Source organism: Silurus aristotelis (genome assembly GCF_946808225.1).
Source record: "Silurus aristotelis genome assembly, chromosome: 22".
Classification (NCBI taxonomy): Eukaryota; Metazoa; Chordata; class Actinopteri; order Siluriformes; family Siluridae; genus Silurus; species Silurus aristotelis.
The window spans coordinates 4802883-4829166 of record NC_139595.1 but is presented as its reverse complement, the minus strand read 5'-3'; the positions used below and the strand labels follow the sequence as shown (position 1 = coordinate 4829166).

The 26284-nt window shown below is 36.6% G+C and overlaps 1 long non-coding RNA gene across 1 annotated transcript in view; it reads right to left on the bottom strand.

Moving 5' to 3' along the window:
* Window positions 1-4605: 4605 nt before the first annotated feature.
* Window positions 4606-26284, bottom strand: part of LOC310717892 — a 28654-nt gene continuing 6975 nt past the window's right edge. Inside the window, exons 3-5 of the long non-coding RNA XR_014530996.1 lie at window positions 25831-25897; window positions 16904-17814; window positions 4606-5401 (exon numbers count right to left, since the gene is read on the bottom strand). This is a non-coding gene — a long non-coding RNA (uncharacterized lncRNA). The remainder of the gene's footprint in view (window positions 5402-16903; window positions 17815-25830; window positions 25898-26284) is intronic.

The window sequence follows — 26284 nt, the reverse complement described above, 5'->3', positions numbered from 1 at the left end:
ACAATATCTATGAAAAAAATTAAACCCAGACTATATCATTAAAAATGTTTAAGATTAAGTGTTTAATCCTATTGTATGAAAACAATAAAAAAATTATCTAAAAACATTTTTGCCATTTAAATATATATTTTTTATTATAACTATTTTTTTGTTTGTGTGTGTAGATTGGTTGATTATATATTTCCTCCAGGGAACTACAAAAAATGTCACACCATCTCACAGCAAAACTGTTTTACTTTTCCCTGAGCAGTGATTATAATACATCATCAATATGGCTATTTTTCATACTTTTTGTACATTACTTCTAGTACCTGTACTTTTATCAGATGATTCCTCTATTGGAAAACTTTCACTTCACAACAGTTGGATGTGTGATATCTAACTTTCTACATCTCCTAAATCTTTGCTTTCCACTCTGCAGACTGCTAAATAACAAGCCAGCAGGAGATCACGGTTCTCGTGAGAGTTTGAGTGAAGGGTCTCTGAATGGGTGCCTGTAACAGTAGAAAACTCTTAATAATAAGGCATGTGTAGGAGAATAGAACACCGAATCGCACCAGTTATTAAAAACACAATTGTTATGGATCAGCACTTTTTGTTTGATACTTAAGCACATTTAAAAGCGAGTCCTTTTTCTGCTGTTACTCAAGTTGAAATGCAAAAGGAGTATTTTTACATTCCCTGAAGTGTAAAATATTTAAGCTGCGATTTGTTTATTTTTTACGAGAACAGGAATTGTGTACTTCGTCTACCACTATTTTGAAATAACTAGGAGCTTTTCTGTTGTCTAGTTCTTTAAAGCGCCACAAGATGGAGCCAATACATTACATATTATATTTTGTTAACAATTCCAAAAAATGTTGTCTAGTTCTTTAAAGCGCCACAAGATGGAGCCAAATAACAGAAATTAATAGAGAGACTCTTTCCCGATGTGACCCGAACTTCACCTTCACGTAGCGACACTTTCACTATTAAATTGCTAGAACGTTGGAGCACTTGATTTTGTAGCTCGTAAATAATGTCCAGAATGTAGCTTTTCATTTAATACTTCTCATTAAATTAATAATATTAGCCTCTATCTATCTATCTATCTATCTATCTATCTATCTATCTATCTATCTATCTATCTATCTATCTATCTATCTATCTATCTATCTATCTATCTATCTGTCTGTCTGTCTGTCTGTCTGTCTGTCTGTCTGTCTGTCTGTCTGTCTGTCTGTCTACAGTATCTATCTATCTATCTATCTATCTATCTATCTATCTATCTATCTATCTATCTATCTATCTATCTATCTATCTATCTATCTATCTATCTATCTATCTATCTATCTATCTATCTATCTATCCAACTATCTATTGTCTTACTGTCTGTCTGTCTGCCTGCCTGTCTGTCTGTCTGTCTGTCTGTCTGTCTGTCTGTCTGTCTGTCTGTCTGTCTCTTTGTCTGTCTCTCTGTCTGTCTGTCTACAGTATCTATCTATCTATCTATCTATCTATCTATCTATCTATCTATCTATCTATCTATCTATCTATCTATCTATCTATCTATCTATCTATCTATCTATCTATCTATCCGTCCGTCCGTCCGTCCGTCCGTCCGTCCGTCCGTCCGTCCGTCCGTCCGTCCGTCTGTCTGTCTGTCTACAGTATCTATCTATCTATCTATCTATCTATCTATCTATCTATCTATCTATCTATCTATCTATCTATCTATCTATCTATCTATCTGTCTGTCTGTCTGTCTGTCTGTCTGTCTGTCTGTCTGTCTGTCTGTCTGTGAAACCATTAATTGAAACCATTTTATCAAAACTTTATTACAGATATGTCGGATGTACAGTGGGGTGGCTTTTCTCTGGTTGTATGTGCAGCATTTATTATTATACTATTATATTACAGAACACAATGTGCTGTGTGCTTTCTTTCTTTTTTTTACATCACTTATTATATTTTTTTAACAATTCCATTCGAAATCTAATTCTAATTTGAATTTTAATTCTACTTCTAACTATTCCAGGTCCTTCAAAATCAGAGCTAAACAGAATATAAGAGGTCGATTTTTATTTTATTTTTTAAAGACTTAAATTCCGACAATGAACAAAGGCTGTAAACAGGAGAGGATGCTGTAGTGCTGTGGGCAGGGCCAAATGGGCGGGGCTATGGGATGCGGTTTTCATAGGTACGTTTCGCGATGCCTGGTTTATTTGCATGTATTCAAATAGATCATGAATAATTCAGGTCTGCATCGCGGCACTGCGGACAGAGGAGACTGTGTACACACACACACACACACACGCACGCACGCACGCACGCACGCGCGCACACCTTCTCCATCTTCGCCACTCCCAAGCAAGCTAAAGGTATGTCCTTATTATTATTATTATTATTATTATTATTGTTATTATTATTATTATTATTATTATTATTATTATTATAAAAAATTTTTTTATAATCATTATTATTATAATATTATATTTTTATCATCATAATCATTATTATTATTGTTATTATTATTATTATTATTAATGCATAAGATTACAATAAAATGAAATCAGTTAAAGATGCTGACATTGTTCACCTTCTGACTATTTACAGGAAAAACTGTAAACATTCTGTAAACTTTCACAAATCCCGGATTATACCATTAATTTGTCAAGGGGATGTTCAACAAAATTCCGATCAGTAAACTGTAATTCTGACACCGGAAATGCACCTGAGTGTGTAGGAGCTTCCTCAGCTGGTGTTTAAAGACGGAATCATATTGTTCAAACATTTATTTGCATATTAAATGATGTCATTATCAGCTGTAAAAAATTAATTTTTATTCAGCAGTTTTTATTCATTCTTCAGTATCAACTAATATTCTTGGTTTATTCCATGGCACAGGAAGTGATGTAATGAATGAGTCGAGCTGAATAATACTGCCTACAATGCTCTTCTTTTTCTTCTTGCCTTTCAAAACACTCTCAATATGTTGATTTTGTTATATAGAAAAAAAATATGTATAAAGATATTTTATTTGAATATCCAAAATAATATTATGATTGATAATAATACTTTGATCGATTTTAGAATCGCAGTACATAAGCTATTCACGTGTTGGTCATGTTTTATAGCATACAATAACATTTACATAAAAACAATAAACATAACCATAAAAAATAACCATAAAAAAATAAAATAACATAGAATAAAACATAGAATATATATATATATATATATATATATATATATATATATATATATATATATATATATATATATATATATATATATATATATTCTATGTTTTATTCTGTTATTTTATTTTTTTATGGTTATTTTTTATGGTTATTTTTTATGGTTATGTTTATTGTTTTTATGTATATATATATATAAATGTGTGTGTGTGTGCCTGTGTGTGTGTGTGTGTGTTTGCTTTATATTGTTCATTTCTCTTTCCAAATTAAACTAATTGTGTTAATGTTATATTTGTTCTTTTTTTTTTTCTTTTCACGTGTTAACGTCTGATTTGACAAACCCGGGTGATATACAGGGATGTTTATAGATATTTAAAATAGCTAAAGAATTATAATAATATTCTACTCTTAGACATTAATAATAATGTATAGTGTGCTGGTAGTGTGTGTTATATTTGGATAGTGGAATATTTATATTAAAAAATTTATATTATCCAAAACGTACCTGCAAATATCACTTTGAACTTATGACACTACACTTCTGTGTGTGACTGCGTGTGTGATAATGATTAGTGTGTGTGTGTGTGTGTGTGTGTGTGTGTGTGTGTGTGTGTGTGTGTGTGTGTGTGTTTATGTGCGTGTTTGTATGTTTCATGCCTTTCATATCTTTTTAACTAAATATATCCGAACAAAAATGTCTTGGAAAGTCTGATTCTTACACTTTTTGTTGTTAATGTATAATTACAGAAGATTCACAGAAAGTGTGCGTAATATAGAGGACCTACAGATGAACATCAGCCATTGGTGCTCATTCAGTCTGTAAGAATAACGGAAGCACTCAGTGCATAACGAGATTAAACAGAGCAGAGCCAGTCTTCCAATTCAGCCTGTAGTGTTCATGGGGATAGAAAGAGAGAAAGAAAGAAATAAAGAGAGGGAGGGAGTACAAATGTGTGTATGCATGTGTGTGCGTATTTAAGTCCACATGCAGGTTCTCACCCCACTCCACCAGTTCAGTGAACTTTAAGCAGCCCACCCAAGAGGAAAGCAGTGAGGCTGAACAAGTGTTATTCAATGCATATGCATCTCTTTCTCTCTCTCTCTCTCTCTCTCTCTCTCTCTCTCTCTCTGTCTGTCTGTCTGTCTCTCTTACACATACAAACACACACACACACACACACACACACACACACACACACACACACACACACACACACACACACACACAATTAGTAATACATTTTGTTAAGCAGCTGTATGGTGAAATAAAGAGACTTTGTGAGACACGATAAAATTTAAAACCTTTATTAAACTTAAAAATTATATATATATATATATATATATATATATATATATATATATATATATATATATATATATATATATATATATATATGTATAAAACATCAAATTTAAAAGCGTAATAAAATTAGTTTTTCACATATCCCAGCTTTCTAAGAGGCTGGGGTCAAAACGCAGTGTCGGCCATGATATGGCACGCATGGAGCACAGAGGGTTAAGGGCCTTGCTCAGGTGCCCAAAAGTGGCAGGGGATACCGCGACTTGAACCCCCGACTTTCCAATCCGTAACCCAGCACCTTAACCACTGAGCTACCACTTCCCCAAACGAGAAAGGGGAGAGAGTGCGAACGCAGTCCCCTACTGTCAGAAATTATGCAGTCGAGATTCCCACATTTGGGGAATTCGCAAAGGTCAGCACAGCCCGAGTGCAATGACTGAGCCTCGCTTTGGGCAAATCATCGTCCTGATAATGGTATTGCCCCTGCCAGGTAAGTATATATTTATATACCTACAATATATATATATACATATACATATATACCTACATACCTACAAACATACATACTATATATGGATTATTTAGCATTAATAAATATTACTTGCCACTTTTTATGTACTTACCTCTTGTAGCCCAGTGTTCTGAAATAACCTGGCGAGCAAATATGCCATGATGAAATGTCCATGTTATTAATCTAAAGCAGCCCAAGAGTAATGGTAAGATCAGCAGAAGCTCATTTTGTACTTTGTACAAAAATCTCTCGAGTCCTATGGTGATATTTTTATAGGTGTTTTCCTCTTGCTTCGTTCGAGCAGAATAAGAGCAGCTGAAAATCACCATCTTTACCATAGTGTAGTCTCTCATCATTCGCTTCTGTTGGATCACACGTTGTCCTTGTCTGTATACCACTCGGGTAAATGATCTGTGTGTAAACAGCAAAACAATCCATTGAGAAATGTTGTTTTATGTCAGAGGTAATAACAACCAGTAAACTTTATGATTCACAGTACCATTTAAATGTATGAACATTATTTAAATCTTACAGTCTCTCATGTAACATCGCGCAATAAATACAACAACATTGAGTTATTTTCCGTTTACAGTAGATGATATATTTCAAAATGACAAGAAAAGCTGGAAATATTTTATGCTGGAAATAAAGAATACATTTATAGTAACCATTTATTCTTTTTAAGTGGAATTATTTATAAATCTACTATCTAAATGATACAACCCAGTCATCTATTTTGTAAGCATCAAATATGCAGTCTTTCCCACAATTTGTTTTCTTTTTTTCAGCACATGAAAAGCGCATAATAAAAAAAAAAGATTTGAAAAAAAAAATGAATCATGATTATCTTGTGAAAACAGACTGTTGTTAATACAATTGAAAATATAACCAGAATACATTGTAATTTCAGTATATTTCATTAGATTACATTTTCTGCATTATGATGAATAGTTTCACTTAGGTTACATCATGTTCGAAATCATCAAAGATTTAATTAGATAGCGCTTTATTGGATGTTGAACTGGAGGCATTTTCACGTTTATAAAAATGCTTTAAAGCATTGCATGTAAATTGCACTGAATCGTAAGCACCTTCATTAAATTTGTGAATCTGTCTTTCAGTGAAAATGTTAGTGCTTTTTTCTAAGAGAATACAAGACTGCGATAAATGAGACTCTGTGGTGTTTAAAACACTGCTGTAACGGAGGATACAGATATAAAGGCTGATATTGAGTCTTCACACAACACACACACACACACACACACACACACACACACACACACACACACACACACACACACACACACACACACACACACACACACACACACACACACACACACACACAGGATAGTGACCTCTGGGCACAGACTGTCTGGTCCCATGCACAAACACACACTCTCTGTCTGAATCCCTGATGTGACCTCTTGTTCTGGGAAGTGTGTCTGTCTGTGTGTCTCTGTGTGTGTGTGTGTGTGTGTGTGTGTGTTGTGTTACAAACGAACGTAAATCCTTTGGGAGGAAACGTAACATGGCCTCTGGGACGACAAGAGACGACACACACACACATTTGAGACACACTTGTGATATGATGTTTTTGATTGTCCTTACATAATCATGAATAATTATATATATATATATATATATATATATATATATATATATATATATATATATATATATATATATATATATATATATACACATATACACATACATAAAGATGGATATATTAATATAAGCCACATTATAATGTGTGCACATTAAGATACAAGTAGCACACATTCTCATGTTTTTGTTTAATATTTTGTAAAATGAAAAATAATAAATCACTGAAAGGCTACTGATTTTGTTCTTTAAATGTTCAAACTTCCAGTATCCTAAACTATTGCCTATTTATAAACACACACAAGGGTGTAAGGCTGTATAAATGACACAATTTAACTCTCTGATTGCAGTGAATGATTCATGTTTGCATGCCTATAATGCATGCAGTATACATTTTTAATCCTTCAAACACAATTTCTCTGTTTGATATACAATAAATCGATTTCTGACACTGACCTAAGAAAAATGGTGTGTTCTTTGTATTCTGTGAAATAAATGCAAAAGACTTGAGTGCCTTCATTTCTTAGTATGCAGTGTGTTTTTGTGGGTGTTAAATAATGCTGCATTATTACCCACACAAACACGCACATGCCTATAATTTGTTATATAAAGTTGCTTGTGGATAATATTGTTTGTGTAAATTAAAGCCAATATGTATTTACTACTACTTATACATAATAATTTTTTTAATCAACTGGATTCAGAACTAGGCCAGACAGAAGGGGTGCCATTAATATAATATATTTCCAATTAAGAGACGTGTGTGTGTGTCTGTGTGTATCTGTGTGTTGGGGGTTAAGAGGTGTCTAGTCAGCAGTATGAAGCACGATTGGAGACTGAGCGGTGTCTAGCTGAGTGTCTGTGTGTGTGTATGTGGGGGTGGAGACATCAGATTTAGCAGAAGTACCAGAGTGTCTAGGCTCAAGCTGGGAAATAAAATTTGAATGAGTGATGGGGGAGGAAGGATGTCTGGGTGCAAGTGTTTAATTATGTGTGTGAGGGTAAGACAGACACATTGTGTGTGTGTGTGTGTGTGTGTGTGTGTGTGTGTGTGTGTGTGTGTGTGTGTGTGTGTAGTAGAGAGGGGTGTATTTAGGGTAAAGATTTAGAAATGAATGGATAGACTGAATTTAGTCTGCATCTAAACTAAATGGCATGTAAAAGGGGACATGATTGCTGGGAAACTCTCAGGAGTTTGATAAGTGCTCTGTGTTAAAAGCTCCACACGATGCTGATTGGTTTATAAATACGCAAATGTTCAGCATAAGAACTTACTCTGCATATATTGTGTTAGCAAGCATGTTCAAATGCTGGTGCATTGAGGCCCAGTTTTCTAATGACATTATCATGCAAAGTGAGGTGAAGCAAGGAAGTGCAGAAACTGAGAGAATTTTACTGTGGGCTTTTTTCTATTCTGAGATTGTACGTTTTTTTTTATTCTCGTTCTCCAGTCACAGCCAAATGATGAAGCCAAGAGAGACAGAGAAAAAAAGTGTTCGAAAAACGAGGACAAAGTGAGAAAGTTCAGTGTATGTGGGAGGGTGTTAGTCTGCAGTCCTGTTCCTCTCCTGAACCCCCTCCTCTGCCTGGATATTGTGTGTTTCCAACAAAGACGTAGTCTCTCATTAAAAATCCATGTCATTGGATCACGCCTCGGCTGAATCGGGAGATTGTGGGCAGCTTTAAGAGGCCGTGACTGAGCTGTGAATGGGTGCCAGAGGACAGAAATGGCGGCAGACCTATGGGAAGCAGAAACCCATGGAGAGCTGGGGCTAAGGGTCACTGCCTGTCTGTTACACCCCAGAAATCTTTTCTTTCCAAAAGTCTGCACAAAGAAAGTTAACACTCGCTGGAAAGGATTTGGGGATGCTGCATGAAAAAGCCAGGCTGAGGCATGACGTCAGTGTGTAGTTCGAAAAATGTGATGTATCTGCAGCAAGATGATTTATACTACTAATATATAAATTAATTTACCTACAGATTATTAGCTAACAGATTTAGCACTAAAACTAGATTTGTATCAAGATAAATAATTAATTAATCAAATAATTTAAATGTATTTGATAATTCATTAATAAAATAATTTAAATGTAGTTGTAAAATTTTTACAGTAATGTAAAAATAATTGAAACTGTATAAAAAAAAGTTTAAACTTCTGTAATTATTTAATTAAATAATTTGCTTCCTTCTGGTTTTGATCCTCTGCTGTTTTTTCTTTTTGTATTATTTACTTTTTTTACTCACAGTTCTTTGTTAGTTTATTAACTTATGGTGCTGATTTTTATACCTTATGCAACTAAAGTTTTAAGCTACAGCCTCTGAAATGTGTGGAAGTTCCAATCAGATCAGGGTTAATGGTAAAATTACGTTAAGATAGATATTGCACCTTAATTCTAACTGATCAATTGTGAATGCATCAGAATATGTACACAGAAAATCTACAGTGACAAAAAGTCCTGATCGGGAAAACCAAAAATTCATTATGTTAATGAACACAGCTCTTGGAATTGTATTTATTTAATTTTTTTTTTTTAAGAAATGACATCACTGAACAAAACCAAAATTGCCCTCTTGGATTGTAGACCCCAGATCTCTGTGATATTGTTGACTCTTGATTCAGACTTACAAACTCTTTATGTTTTCCACCACTTTAATGCTTACAAATATTTTTTATACATTTCTAAAAAAATAAAAGTGCCAGAAAAGGTTCTTCAGATTAAAAATTCCAAAGAAAAACAAAATTGATTTCCCAATAGAGCAATTTTTGGTTTATGAATTTTCCAGGATTTGTTTTTTTTTCCATTGTGGCACCAACAAAATAGTTAAAATTCCACAATCAAAAATTTTTTATTATGAAAACTCTTTTCCAACCATCATTTAAAACAAATTTGATCAACACTATATTATTTTGCTGCAACAACTGAGCAATACTTACAAATATATACAAGCAAAGTAAATAACACATTTCTATTTTCTTAACTCGTTTCTTCCCACCTTGCAGGCTGTACTTGCTAAAGGCAGCTGGGCGAGAGCTTTTCTAAATTCAGAACTGGAACGTACAGTAGGTGTGAAGTGGGCCGATGGGATTCTGCTGACGGTGGCCATCTTAGTAAGCTGGCTAGCCGAGCCCCAGAAGGACTGTGTTAAACCCCAGAGATGGAGGAAAGAGGCCATGCTCTGAACTCTATGCTGTCCTTTTTCCTGCTCACCTATAATAAGAACTCGCTCTGATCTGAAGTATAGCTTTAATAGAGCGTATTTCACACGCCTTTTCATTATCTTTTTTCTAAGCCATGAAATGAGACCCACAGGGCAAATATGATGGTACGATGGTGCACTGTGTGTGTATGTGAAAGAATAGTAGTGAGAACATCCCTTGCAGGTGACTCTGAACAGCCTCTCTATAGTTCTTTGCTTTAAGATCTACAAAGCAACAAAAATGATAGATTTTTTACTAGATCATTGCTTATACTTTTACACTTGTTCCTGTACTAATCTTTTTTTTTTTTTTTTTTAGTAAAGAAACTCTATTTATCTCCTCCCACTCCTGAAATTAGGACCCCTGGGTCCCACTCCATAGCTTTCCAGTCTGCATGCCTAAAAGAAAAGGCACATGGCACAGATGTACTTCTCACCTGGTTGCCCCTTTGCCTCCAAAAATAAATGGATGATAAGTGAGCAAACCTCAGGACCTTATTATTTATCAGAACTTAACCAAGCAGAGCTGCACTGAAACATTCTGGCTAGGAGTGAAATGCTCAACTTGGGCTAAAAAAACATGATAGCAGCTTTCACACACAAATATAACCGCTTTGCACACAAATATAACAGCTTTTGCACACAAATATAACAGCTTTCACACACAAATATAACCGCTTTTGCACACAAATATAACAGCTTTTGCACACAAATATAACAGCTTTCACACACAAATATAACTAACTCCCTTGATTTTGGCATATTGTGTCAGACTATTTTGTGTGTTCTTACTTTTCTCTTTTTTTTTTCAAGTGAAAGTGGATGATTTAATGTTTTACATAAAGCCAATGAGGGTTCTCCCAATGGAACAAACTGAAGAACAGTGCTGGATAGAACCTTTTTATGTTAGCACTGTATTTCGTGATGCTCATTTTCCCCCCTGACGATCATTAAGTCTAACTGGGCCATATAACTGGAATGTTTAGCAGACTATTAGAAATAATAATTCTATGTAGCACCTTCAAAGGTTCTACAGGGGCTCTTTAGTGATGCAGCAAAAAAACCCAAAAAACACACATTTGCCCTGCTGTCCTTAGATTGCAGGTTTGAATCTTGATGATGCCAACCATGGCACAGAGTCCCAGAGGGTAAAAAGAGCAGAGCTGCCTGGTGGGTCAGATTTCAAATGCTTTCAAATGCAGGATAATAAGGCAACCTCACAGTACAGAGGTCTTCATTTTAGGAAAAGGCTCTATAGTAGAACAACTTTAGAATGACTGAAGCATTAAAAAGTGTATTCAGTGGTGGCAGTGGAAAAAAGTACAGTTATAGTTTTCAGCTACAAAAAGTTATATAAAGGGGACAGGATTTCCCTGTCATGCGTGGAAAAAATGTGCTAATATAAAGTCGATTGTGAGCACAGATTAAACTGAGCTCTGGAAAATGGAAGGAATTTAAACCTTTTAATAAAGTTTTTTTTTTCAATATAGATTATTTGTGCATTTACATTAAATGTAGGAAATGTAGGACATTTTAGAAGTAGTGTTTGTGTAGGACATAAAGCATATGAAGACATGCCTACAGAGAAAGACAGAGATCCACAGAGAAAATGAGTGACAGGATGTAGGCGGTTAAACCATGCCTACTTTTGTGGCACCCCAGCTGAGCGGACATTTTGTCGACATGGGATAAGGTTTTAAGCAGTAGGTGGGAGAAAGGGAGAAGCAGGGGGAGAAGTTTGAGGAGGGGGTGAAAGTGAAAGGCCCACAAAAGTGTCATTACTAAGCTTGATTTCACTGAGCGCTGAGATGATTAAACCTACAGTGAGAGGAAGGACGACGGGGTGTGTGGTAGTGGCGGGGAGGGATAGGAAAAAGCGTTTTTGAAGTTAGAACACGTCTATTGAAGCGTTGTTGGTGGAGGAGAGATCTTTTTTTTCCGCTGAGTAAATAAAGCTTAAAGTGGTGGGTATAAAGGCAGCAAGTTCATGCGGACCACTTGCCTCATTCAGGCTCATCCTTCCTCAGCTGGCGTTGGTTGAGGTAATGGCCTCTCCTCTTAAAGGGGTAATGGCAGCCATGCTGTTTAATATCAAGTGCAGTTACAGTTAAGGATGTTCTCATGTTTCAATAGCAGCGTGGATTATTTTTAGATAGCTGTTAATTTGGTGCCCCATTTGGGTTTGTATAAGTGAACTAACCATTTCTGTGCATCTTGGTTTAAATTAGGTCCAGACTAAGAAATAACTACTTAATATTAATGCCAGTTTTTCTTGAATATATGCCATTCATTAATCAGGTAATAATTCCAAAACAATCTTACAGATTGATCTTTATTTAAACCAAAATGTATGTCAAGATCTGATGTCAATAGTGGGTGAAATAGTCTTATACTCTTTTGGAGTGTCCTATCAAAATGATCATTACTTTCATATCTGAGTCAAAAGGACTGTAGGGACAGTGGGCTGTCAAAAAGTTGCTGAGAGAGACAGTTCCATACCAAAAGAATAAGCACTAGAGAATAAGCCTGCTGAAAATATCACACAATAAGTGACCACATGGTGCAGTGAAATCGCTGTTGTACATCCCATTGTTTCTGAATAAATACCCTTTGTTTTTCCGCCATGCAAATTTTAGCCTCGATCAGGAACAATGTGTCATTCTTTTCTATGTTTGTGTCTTCGTTCTAATTGTTATGACATCACTAGGAGCATCATATAAATAACGATGGAACAAATGCCAGACACAAAAGAGAGCAAAGGTGTCAATCAGTCTGCTATTGTAAGAAGGCAAAGGAAGGAGAACCAGCGACAAATTATGGCAGCAAGTAACCATGGGAAATGTTTGCACCATGAGCAAAGGATAGATGAAATGTCTTGCTTGCATGATATTATACCTCTGTGATATTTCTAGTCGGGAATGTGAAATGAGGGGTCCCCTAACCATGTGCTCAGTCTGTCTGAGAGCAGCATCATAAAAGAAGCAAGAACTTAAGCAAATATAGCCTCAGACTGATTAATAAACAACCAGGCTCATTTACATTTGGTCCCAGACAGTCACAGACTATGCAAGCTGTACAGATGAGTAGACAAGCAGACAAGGACCCCCCTCTCCTTTGACCTTGACCTTTGCGGTTGTTCTTCACCTGCTGCAGAGGCATTCAGGCCGCTATAGGCGGCCCGTGCACTTTCCAAGTGTTCCCACGGCCCCAAAAGTGCTCATGAAGAATGAGAATGTTCTTGAACATAATATATATGTTTGCTTGTTTCCAGACTGCTATTGTCTGGTTCCATTGGTACATGGTATATCAGCCTATTTTCTACTTTAAGATTAATATTCTCAACTTAGACCATTGAACTTTACTGTTTTATGGAACGTTAATGTCTGCAATGAAATATGGGAAGAAATACTTCCTTAAATTTGAAACAAATTGTGGAAAAAACAAGAATTTTTTTTTGCTTTGGCATTACCCAGACTTGCTATTTTCAGTTCAGTGAGCAAAGGGGGTCATTATAATACTGAGCAAAAATGTTACTCTGATGAAAAGGAGTACTTTGCATTGATATAAGCCACCACTGAAAACACAAATGCAAGTTCTACATGTAATATTCAGATAAGTATATCTATTAAATGTATGTTAAAATTTTACAAAAAAATCTTCATACATACGTATACATTCAACATGCCATACGTTGGCCTTTTGCTTCTTTGTTGCACCTTCTTATGACTAGTTCTATTTTTTTATTTTTTATTTCTCTCACTCTCACTTATTAGAATTAAATAAAATGTTCCAATTCAGGAGCATTTTTCAGAAGGAGCACTATAATGCTCAGTCATGTGTGCTGCTGTATGTTCGCCATCTTCTCAGCATCCAATAGAAGGCAGACAAATCACTCCTGGCACATAAATGGTCAACATTGCTGCTCTACTCCTTAACTTCCTGTTCTTATTCGGACGTGATTGGCTGTGTACAGATCCTTGTGTCTCCTATTGTGCAGACCCAGTTGCTTTGTGTCACCATATTCTACGACTGAGCATCTGAGAAACTGATGCATTTTGTTTCTAAGGGGGAAACCCCAGAATGTAAAGTGGGCACTGATATTGGCATGATGGATTGGGTTTATTCAGTAGTGGTATTATTTGAAATGGGAGGGGGGCCGTGTCAACATGTCTTTGCATCTGATTAGGCTGGATGACATATGTGCAGTCAGGCTAGGCTGCATATGCAAATCACTTTCTCACACAGACATAAACGCCAAGCCAGACACTATTCACTCGTTTAACCCCGCCCTAAATGAACGAACACCCAGACTTGATTCAGGCACTACACACAAAATAATGGGCTCCCGTCTGTCCGAAACAGACAGACCTCCCTGAGCACCCCCATCCCCCAATGATGAACCCCAAAAACCCCCATGTTCAAGTGCAAACCAACCACACATTCACTATAGACCCCATTGAATCCCCCCCGCCCCATTCTACTGCCATCAAAACGCTCAGCCAGAGCAGACGAGCAATGCGGGAGCTCCATTTTATCGCTGTTGTGTGTCTACACTGTCCCCCTCCAACCCAGTCAGACTCTGTCTCGTCTACTCATTGCCGCCACCATATCAAATAGAAACAAAGGTAGTTCTGCCTGGTCGAGTGTACCTAATGACAGTGCTCATTTAAATATGAGAAGCTAAATGCAGTTATATCAACTGTCTTCAGTCTAAGCTGTCAGATTTCTGCTATGGCAAACCACACAGAGAAAATACAGCAGGCAGCTGGCTAACAAGGTTGAGGTTTGGAAGAAGTTTGCTTTAATCTTATGTAATGCTTAATATCCAGTGGAGATGTCATCTCCATTTTTCAAATACAGAATTCAGAACTGATGCTGTATTTCAGGGAATGCTAAAACGAGCAAGATGATGTTCCAGAGATCCGACAGCTCTTGATCTAAAAATAGGGCTTTCATGTCAGAATTAGACACCAATACCAAAGTGAAGAAAATGAGTTTGCCACCTGGAATAACTGTCTCGAATATAGTGTTGGTAAAGGAACTAAGAATGAATACATTTACACCTCGATGCTGGAAGTGCTTTGACACTGCTAGTCATATTCATATACAAACACTACAATGCTACAATTGAAAATGCAGGCTGCTCCTACCTCGTCAAAGCAACACACAGCACAGATGTGTGTGTTGTGATCAGAATAAAAAATCTGAACACTCGTTCATGCTTGACAAATCTGAGTGTGATCTTTCCAAAAGACTAAAGAGGCAGACAATCGCCTACTGTATATTGGCTGTACCAATTATGGCAGATGCCAATGCTGGCATCAAAGGCATTATAAATTATTTATAGTGCCCACATGATGGCACTGATCTGTCCTAACAATAGGAGGTCTGAAGCGAAACAAACCCTCTGCCGCATGGCACATGTTCTCCACAATGGGCACGCCACTCACACAGATGGGTCTGACAACACACTCGCTGAGCAAATCTAGTGAGCTGTGTGCATAGCGATGAGGTAATTATTGTCTGTCTGCCCTCCTCGACTCTTCCCTTGTCTTTACAGTGAGCGATTTGCATACCAGCGTAGGGTGAAGGGGGGTGTTTTAGTTGTCGTTTGTTGGTGGAGACATGTAGCTCCCATATGGCAGCATTACTGCAGCATCCTAAAAGCACTACTAATAGCTATAAAATATGGTTAATACAAAGTATAATATTAGAGGAGAGAAAGCAGGAAACATAGAAAGAACTACAGATAGATAAAAGAATGGAGCAATGTGGGGAAGATGGCTTTATTTTCTCAACATGCCGATATCAAATGATATTAATGCTTAGCTTTAATGCTAGTAAACGATTAAATGTGTTCTCAAGCCCTGACAACTAAATGAAGAATATGCAAATGCAATTAGGACGGATTTGCATATGGCTAACGGTCACACAGATGGCGAACAGTAAGAAGAAGAAAAAAAATGCACCACCATCTTTTTGGAGTAAAACAGTCAGTCTGCACCAGTGGCGGCCATTTTGTCTGTGGCTGTGCCAACCAGATGCTCCTTGAGCCAGCAATATGACAAAAGTGGGGCAGATTGGCATCACCACCCCATAACGCTTTCTTAAATTAACAAAAGGCACTAACAGATCCACCAGACAATAAAAACAAAATGCCTGAGACTGAATCATGCGAGTAATCATGTGCATTTCATAATCATGAGAGTTGGTTCGTTAACTGAATGCTTAATTTGCATTAAAAGCAGTAGCAGCTAATGTATATAATGCATTGTAATGAAATTAAAGCATATTGCTCAGTTACGCTCTTCCTTTTACAAAGTCTAAATCAATTTTAAAAATACAATCTTAAAACTATTGTTTGTTATTAAGCTAGTATTAATTAGCGGTGCGCAAATTTATTTTCAACAAATTTCTGATATGCAATAGAAAAAAAATATATTATTAAAAAGTTGGTGTGTTTTAAAACATGGCATTGTGAAATACTGCTTTCTGATTGGCTTCCAGGTGTGCATTTATTCCTTATATTTGAACTTTTATACATTTCTTCACTCTTGTGCAGCTAAATGAAAGCAAATAAATATTTGAGCGCTATTTTAATATTTTCTAATTAGTTTAGGCCACAGATTCCCAACAGTAGTCCTAAAATACACCCTTAGTTTCCCTTACTCTCAAAATACCTGACTCAACATATAAGCTAATTAATAGTCCTTCATAAGTTGAAGTGGGTTGTTTGAGATGTAGTATCAGTTCAGGGCTGCACTAAATTACCTCTGGTGTGAGTAAGTATGTGAGTCTGTGTGTACATGGTATCTTTTGATAGTCTAGCATTTCATTCAAGGTGTATTCCTATATCCCATTCAGTGTAACTGGGACAGGTCCTGGACCTTCTTGTTCCTGATGATGATACTTCATCATACTACTATCATGATACTACTATAGATGAATGAATACATTTAGTTAGGCCTATCTTATGTGTTTGCCATGTTCATGTGCAAGAACTGGGTGGTGTCTGTGGGCTGTGGGTCATGGAAAATGTGATAAATTACATTAATGTAAAAACTTTAGATTGTTTCTTAATTTAACCTGAATATTAAACAGACTCACCTTCACTGTAGTTTAAGTTCATTGCTTGAGCTGTCATCACTGGTTATCTGGGTGCTCCTCAGATTATTATGCTCTGTCTCTCATTAAGTCCACACCATGTTCAGATATCAGAATGTGTCGCTTTTGCTGTCTATCTTGTAATCTGGCTTCTTGTGAAAGAAGTAGCTATTATGGTAGAGGCAAAGTGTATTTCTGGTGCAGAGTTGTGGAGCACAGTGGGACATGATACAGCTGCTTTCCTCTTTCTTCTTGCCATTGAATAGGCAATGAGTTGCTCGGGGGAGGAAGTCCAAGCTTGTAGATATTTGATATATTTTTGAATGATTTTTCTCACCACACAGAGGTGGAAGGTGACGTAAAAAAGACACAAGTAGATATTTGGCGCTAAAGTGGGGAAAACACAAAGTGAGGACCTTTGCCATTTTTAGGAAAAAATAATTGAGGCCTGTTTGGATTGTAGACACAACTCCAAAATAACATGGCCTCGAGAAAAAGCAGGCACCCAAACACATGCATGTGTAGGTGTGTAGTAGTCATGAGTGTGGGTGATTGTGCGAAAGATAGCATAGCTATATGTCAGTATGCATTTGTATATGTGTCAGTGTGTAATGCCATGTATGTGTAGGAGGTCATTTGGCCTGCAGGCTGAGGGTTAGGTTGGATGATCCAGCATCAGTCTCTCTTCCCCTGTATTGATTTCTATCTGAGCTTTGAGCTCTGAGCTCCAGAGGTGCTGTTGACCGAGCGGGGTTCAGGATGCTTCTTAAGCCCATGATGCCTCACCCTGGCTGGCCTCGGTGCACTCCCACCCTTCCTTGCCATGGAGAGATGGGCTTGCAGAGGAGGAAGAGAGCCAGTGGCGATGTTTGGCTTCATCTCTGCCTCCCACTCTTTTTTTCTTCTCATCCTCTCTACAGAACAAAATGGAAAACAAAACAGAGGATTCGGAAATCAGCATTTTGTATTATGTATTATGCTTAATAAATCTACAATCACCTGTAATTTATACACTGTACAAACATCTCACATGCTTAAGGCTTGTGTGACGGTGCAGGAAAGGGGGGCTGCAGGACGATCTGGGTCTTTCAGACACAGTAACTCCATTCACAGGGCACAGACATGGGTGTTAACTCCCTGTCTGATTGGGACAATGGAGCCTGGCTAACATTTACACTTTCCTCACCCCATTGTTGGCTCAGTCCTAGCCTTAGTTATTGTATTTAGTGTGGATGGATGGGTAGATGGATGGAGATCTGGAGGCCCTGAAGGTAAAAGACAGGGTAGCAGAAAGTGGGGGGACGTTTATGTGTTATGTCTCAGTCAAAAGAGGACAGAGGTGGGCAGCTTTTGCCCTTGGATTTGGACATGACTTAGAAGCGAAGGCGTAAAAATAAGATAGAGATATTTTGGCTTAAGAACCATATGGGTGTTTTTGCCACTGACTCGAGAGGCAACTAGAACATTATTCGAGGTGACTGTTACACATGGAGCTTTATTTTAACATTGTTATAACATAGTTTTAGTGCAAAAAGTGCTGTTATTTGCAATACTAATGGACTAACTATGTATAGTACAACCTGAGCTATAAAAATTTTACGTCTGTACAAGTCTGTATTATTCACACATCTGCATTAGCTATTACACAATGAGTTGCATAGACAAAGAGGGAGAGACTAAAGCAGTGTGAGGGAGAGAAAAAGAGAGAGAGAGAAAAAGAGAGATAGAGAGAGAGAGAGAGAGAGAGAGAGAGAGAGAGAGAGAGAGAGAGAGAGCAGTTTCAGAAAAGAGGATGGGGTGTGAATCAGAGGAGTCCTGCTGGGCCTTTGGCTTTCTGTTTCATCTGGAACTGAAATGAAATGAGTGACTAGTGCGAGACATCTATCTCTGATAGCATCTAGAGGGTACAGTGAGAGCTGATAGTATGAGAGAGAGACAAAGGTGTGGAGCAGAGTGAGAGAGGAGGGGGTAGTAAGAGAAGATCACAGTATTCATGATAAAGAAAAACACTCGACGGGTTGAAGAGTTTAAATAAATCAAAATGGAAAGCTTTATGGCACAAAGCAGTGCTCTTCATGCTACAGTTCTGATGCATTTAGGAATCTGTGAGTACATTAACATTTCAGCATCTTCTTTGCCTCAACTGAGATGAACAACATGAGCACCTCGGATGTGGCCAAGTCAGTCCCAGTGCACAGATTCTCTCTTTCACACCCACTCACTCTCTCTCTCTCTCTCTCTCTCTCTCTCTCTCTCTCTCTCTCTCTCTCTCTCTCTCTCTCTCTCTCTCTCTCTCTCTCTCTCTCTCTCTCTCTCTCTCTCTCTCTCTCACTCACTCTCTCTGTCTTGCTTTCTGTCTTTTTCTCACACACAAACATACACACACCACTCTTCACACTAACTGCTCTTTATTTGTTTCCCCTATGGTTAACTCTGACAATTTGTCACCATAGCAACATCCCCTCCTCTTCTCCGCATCCCTCATACCAGGCCTGGGGTGAAACTCACCTCAGGGGGCGAGTGAGAGAGAGAGTGTGTGCAAGAGAGACTGAGATAAAGAGGAAGACAGAAATGAATGGACAAAGCAAAAGATGGTGTGTATGTGTGTTTGCTTGCGTGCATTTGTGTGTATGTTAAGTGGTTTATCTCAGCATATTTTATAGTGCCTGCTGATGTAGGCATGGAATACCAGAAAACAAGTCAAGTACCTTTAAGCAGATGCACTATTTATAAAAAATTGCAACATCCTCTCCCGCTTGCCAGTTTACAACAATTCACACAACCCAATTTGTATACAAAGTTTTACAAGGATTAAGTTTAATATTAGGGCTTTAGTTAGCATTTTACAATTCTGTTCATTTGAATTGAAAAACAATCACGTCACTGTCGCTGTCGGAGCTGAACAATTTTTGTAATCATTAAAGTGTTGATTGTGTTCTTTCTTTCTTTCTTTCTTTCTTTCTTTCTTTCTTTCTTTCTTTCTTTCTTTCTTTCTTTCTTTCTTTCTTTCTTTCTTCAAAATCAATATAGCTAAAGGGTTGTATTTATTTATAAGACAACTGAAATTAATCAAGGCAAATTAATTGATTATAATTGATTAGGCAATACAAGTTCTCTTAAAAAAGGCAGAAAAGTTGTGTGTAGATTATTCTGATGTGTAATTTAATAAGGTTGCTACCTTATTAAATTACACATCAGAATAATCTGCTGATATGCCTTTAACTATGATATTTTAAAAGTTCAATAAATCAAAATTATTTCCTAGTCCATATATGCAGCAGGTGAAGCAGATTCTGTTGTATCATCAAATATTGATTAGTTGCCTTAAGAGTCGAAATTGTATTGTATCATCTGCAAAGCTGAGGTTTACACCTCTAAGTATACATGATATTCATGATGATACAATGATTAATTGTTTCACTGTTTTAGGGCTTCGAGTGAACTGTAGTTCACTATAACAATGTAACAAGTAACTTACTGAATCATAAAAGCTATTTTGTACAAATCTCACTTCATTTCTCACCCCATTTCACTTCTTTTACTGGTTAAGAGCATATATGCATGTGTTGCTTTTATTTGTATATGTTGCATAAAAACTCTAACATTTCTGTTTTAAAATCTCTAAATGTTTTTGTAATAAAGTTTCTTATGTGATTAGCTGCATTGTTAAACTTATTAGTAGCACTATAAAGTAAAATGTGTTAATAGAGAATATTTCATTATGTTTCAAGCACAGCACTATGATATTTGTTTGCCATTTTGCCTATTTATTCAACTATGCTGTTCATTCGTATCTATGGAAGATTTTTAGCTTCACAATGCTCAAATGCTTTTAAGAACAATGAGAAAGATTGCAAGAGAATTGCAGAGTCAGTAATAGTAATAAACTTGAAAGATAAACAGATTAATCAGAGGCAATCAATTCCGTGTCTCTCTTCTCCACAGCTCTGATCTGGCAGACTGAAATGCAGAGATTCACCACAAATTCTATTGATCAGAAGAGCTCATGTACAGCTGCGTGTTTAGAGCTGGCAGCAGTAGCATTGTTCTCTGCTCACCCCAAAAAAGGGCCTACTAATTCACACGTGAAAAATTACTGTCCGACCAGAGACGTGGAGCTCCTTCAAGAAAACAGCAAGATCTGTGTTTTATGGAAGCCAAAAATAGACACTGTTGATAGTTATTATTGTTTTTTTTTTTTTGACTCTTGGTTAGAAACCCAAGAATATTTTTGGCAAGACATATAACCTAAAACTGTTCTCAGTTTTCACATGAGAGATCAGATTTATTTCCTAAATCAGGTTAGTCTGGGTGTCCATACTGCATATTAAGTGTGAGTTTTTAAGATCCTGGTTGCATTTGCTCTCAGCAATGACGCAGAAAATTATACACAGCCGTTTAAACTAGCTATTTCTAAAAGAATACCCATAATAAACCTAACCACAGCTATATTGGATTTTCAGTTGCTTTGACATTATGTACATTACAGTGTATGCTGTAAGCTTTTCTACAATGTAGTACGCTGTGGTTTTCCCAGAACAAACCTCTCCACTATCCTCAAAAGCAAACACATTAATGTATGCCGATGCTTTGTTTATCTAGCTCTGCATAGACAAAAGGTTCCAGAGCATGGGAATCACCTGCGCCTGTGAAATCGTTACCAGTATCCCCACTTCGCCTCATTTTCTCTCAAAAGCCTAGAGAGAAGGGCTATTCAACTTGGAAGCTGTAAGCTCGAACCGCTCGCCGTTTTAACATTCTATACATTCCCGCACAAAGCATGCACTGATTCGCACTAAGCATCCTCGCATTGAACTCATTAGAGGGAGTCCTCCTGTTCTTCATTTCCATTTGAATTTGGAGAGAAAAGCTAGCGAGGAGGCGGGGTAAGGCAGACGCAACATGCTGGCTCGTATTAACTCAAAAAAAAGGCTTGTGTCTTTGAGTTTTCCAGGAACATGAAGAAGGGTAAACAAGGCATGGGGGAGCTAATTGAGCGTGACACGGCTGTGAGTACGTTCTACAGGGGGAAACTGTGGTGAAAAGCTCTGAGCGCAAAAATGCTGCCCGAGGCCTTGCTTTAACACTAATGACGACTGCATTATGCTAATACGGAAGCGTCAGTGAATCAAAAAAGAACCGAAAAGCTTTCAGCAGCACGTTTACGAGGCACCCTTGATAGAATGCATTGGTGGATGTACTTCTAATTCAGCAGGTTGACAGTATAAAGCAATAAAAGTGCCAGATAAAGACTGAGGGGAAGTTATTGATGTTTTATACAGGTGCTGATATGTTCCCGGTGGAATCAGAAGCGAGGTTGATCTGGTAATGTTGACAAAAAAAACCCACATATTAGGAGTCAGCACACAACTTCTTATAACCTCTTATGATATTGTGCATGTTTTATACACAGTTTTAACAGTAGACCATGCATCCTATTATAGGACTAAACGAGCTCTTAATTCTTAGTGTTGTTTTAGATTAGGATGTTACTAAGGGCAAAAAATCTCTTAATGAACTTTCATGATTGGAATGTATATTCAGATGTTTTAGACGAAATTATAAACTCAAACATATATTGATGCTTTATGTCTAAATTGACTTTTTCTAAAAGATTATAAAGTTAAAAAATTATTTATTTATTCTCACTGCTTTAGACATTTTTTTTTTAGAAAGCAAAATATTTCATCATCACTATCTTGACATTTTATTGTCTAGACAGTTTTAATTATTTTTTTATTTTAATTTTCATTATTTCTTTAGAAAACTCAGCAACCATTATTGGATATTAGACAGCTACTAGATTCATTCTTTATGAAAAGTACCCATTTTCATACTCTGTGTTGTGATTTTGAGGGAAAAAATTTATGGCAATACTTTCTGCCTGTTTTTCTGCAACTTAGCCTTGTTTTTTATTTTCTTTACCACTTTCAAATTCCCATGTAGGGTTAACTGAGACCAGTGTTTTGTCATGTTGTCAGTCCTACATCTCTTCCATATTTAACGATGGCTATGTAAAGAGTCTAAGATTTGGAAACGACCTGACCCCCATCTCTGTCTTTCACAGATGCACACACCCACTATTCGTCGCAGATTATTGACATAGATCACAGACCTTATTCAATGTTCCTCAGAAAGACATTCCAGCTAAGTTGCTATGTGTTCCAATAACAGAGACAACCCCCTTGTGCTAATTTGAGATTTCTGTCCCACTAGATCTGTGTCTCACCGCTCCACCCTAAATCCCCAGCACACACAGACCATGTACAAGGCCAAGTTTAGCTGCAGACTAGATTTGGAAAAAAGCCTGCATTTGAATCAAACAGTCATCTTTTTACACTATCAGCAAACATATCATGCACATATTAAATCCAATATTCAGAACAGAGTATGATTCATTTGATTATGTTTGGTCACTTTTATTATACTTAAGATCTTACTTGTATCTGACAGAGGCATTTGTCTGTCACTAACCATGCTTTCTGTCTTACTCTTCCTCCGTCAGACAGCTCGTTAATTTGCTTTAATATTCTCTTTCGCACCACATATATATTAGAATTGTGATGTGACCCTTACAGGCTGTGCGACTGTTTCGCGTCTTGCTGGGCGTGGGAAAAAGGGCTCCACTCTTTTCACAGCTGCTTCTCCCTCTGCACCCCACCAGCAAAGGCCCAAATGCACCCTCGCCCCCCGTCTCCCGTCTTCCCCCATCCCTCTCTCCTGTCTTTTCCATTCAGCCTCCAGTCTGCTTCCTTTCAAAAAGCCCCCCCCCTCTCCTTTTTTCGCTCATCGGCCTTCATAAATACATCTCATTATTCAAGCTCTAGTTTGCATAGAAATGTTAAAGAGGCCAGCCTCCTCCAGCTAATCCCATCGCTGCTAAACAACACTGGACTTTAAATAGGCTACTTTACTTTTGCTATTTTTTCTCTCTTTATTTACACGCAAGACACATTTATTTTTGTTTTCAATTTCAGCTTTGTTTTCTATCCCGAATGTCACTTTCAGAACTTCATTTTTACCTCGCTCGCTTTGTCATATACTCGAAAAGAAGTGCGAAATTACTAAGGGATAAACAAAAAATAAATTGTAGCATCTTTCCTCAGAGGAGTAGTGGGTGTGAGGTGAAATTAGCCCTCTTCTGTTCCACAGTAGGCCCCCTGCTGTACATCCTCCCACACTGGCACTTCCCTATTCACCAAATTCATTTAGAGAGATTTATTTCCTCTCACACCACATAATGTAGAGGGCATAATCTAAATCAATTTATGAGAGCATTGCTGCAGAGCATCATATGCATACAAAGCTTGGAGGAAAAGAAACCTCACGACCAAGTCAGACAGCTTCCTCTCCCATTTCAATTATATACTTCACAAGTGTAAAATATAACCATGCTTTGGAGCCAGATTCTGTGTTTATATTCAGAATATGCTGCTCTAAAATATTCCCAGTGTTTTTTTAGAGGCTGTTAATTCAAATTCAGGTAAAACTTTATGGATATTGTATTGCCTGTTGAATGCCTGTTTGTATACTGAATTTATAGCGTGCCTCCAAGCTTGTTAAACTCCCTGTTTCACTACAAAATATTTTATTACTGCTAAACTCTGGTACTACAGTAGCTCATAAAGGGATGTAATCATGGGTGTAGTTATTGGAAATGCACAGTTTGCTCTTAGACAGATTTAACAGTTCAGCATGTTCAGATTTAGCTTCAGATGTGAATTATTTTGTTTAAGTTGTTAGAATATATGCAATCACTAAACCCTATATCTATATATCTATATAACTTTTGTAACTGTTCACATGTAAGATGGTTTGCATGTTGGGTACAATACTAACATTATCACCTCCAGGAAAAAAAGACCTGCTGAAAGAATACTGAATGAATATTTTACAGTTTTAAATGTAACACAAATCTACATTGTGTTCTAAATCATTTCTGTCCATTGGAATTGCTATAATTGTTTGAGACAAAAAGCAGTAATTCAGAATATGTAACTGTACAGACAGTGTTGTTTGTGATGTTTGTTCTTTCACACATTCTCTCATAGGAAAAGCTACACCGGATGAAATCCCGCCTAGTACTAGGTTTATGAGGTTAATATTTAACAAAGGTTAAGCATATATATGTACAAATCTGCGAATGTTTTGTAAAACATGAAATTTGAAAACTTCTGTAGTGAAATCTAGGTTTAGTAAATGTCTAGACACTCATTTAAACAAAAAATTCAAAGAGATTCATAGAAATTCAGATATAAACATATGTAAGCAAAACCATTCATGTTGAGCTGTTTAATCTTTAGATGGTACATTTTTCTTCTATATTAATCTATGGAAAAAGCGAGAGAGAGTGAGAGAGAGAGAGAGAGAGAGAGAGAGAGAGAGAGAGAGAGAGAGAGAGAGAGAGAGAGAAAACTTCTCTCTCAAAGCAGTTAGCAGAGTAAATATTTGTGCTATTTTTCTAGCAGTGGTGATGATAAATCCTTCTGAAATTGGGCTCATACAAAAACCAATGAACACGATTCAATATCAATATGAGTAAAGAACAAAAAAAAGTGGTTTAGCCCTAAAATAAAGTTGCTTATCAATTTGGATTGAGACATTTGTACAATTTCTGATGTTTTTGGACTTCAAATGAATGATGTCATAAGCAAAGCAACATGGGCTAACACCACTTCATGAAGTAACTTTTTAAACCAATAGCTTTGAGGAGATTTCTATGAGAATCCTAAAACCTCTTGTCCAAGTGCAAACTTCTCTTACATTTTGTTAAGCAACATTTAGAGAGACTTTTTTCTTAATAGAATTGTAAACATTTAAAACATGATACAGAAAATAGATTAATGGCTAAAAGACTACTTGCATTTAAAAATAGGTTTAACTTGAAGTGAGTTAATAGTAGTAGTTCAATTATTATGCTGTGTTTTTACCTTTTATTATGTAATGCTGAGCTCAGTCAAGCAGATGATGAATGATCTTCTTCACTTGGCAGCAAAACTAAAATGACAGAATTAAATTAATTCATTATTATAGATATGATATGGTGATTAAAGTTCATAATGACGTTTTTGTAAAATAATTGTTTTCTTTGATAAAGAGCAATATTTTTATATATTGCATCTTCTGCATCTTTTCATTTCATATATTGTATTTCTAGTTGTTTTCACATACCACATAATATAATATATATATATATATATATATATATATATATATATATATATATATATATATATATATATATAGAAAGCAAACATATTTTCAGTCCTTTATTGATTTTACACACACCCACATGCTTTTCACATTATGCCATCCTAAAAACACACACTGCAAATAAAAATAAGTAACATAATATAATAAGAAAATATATGTGACCCTAAAGTT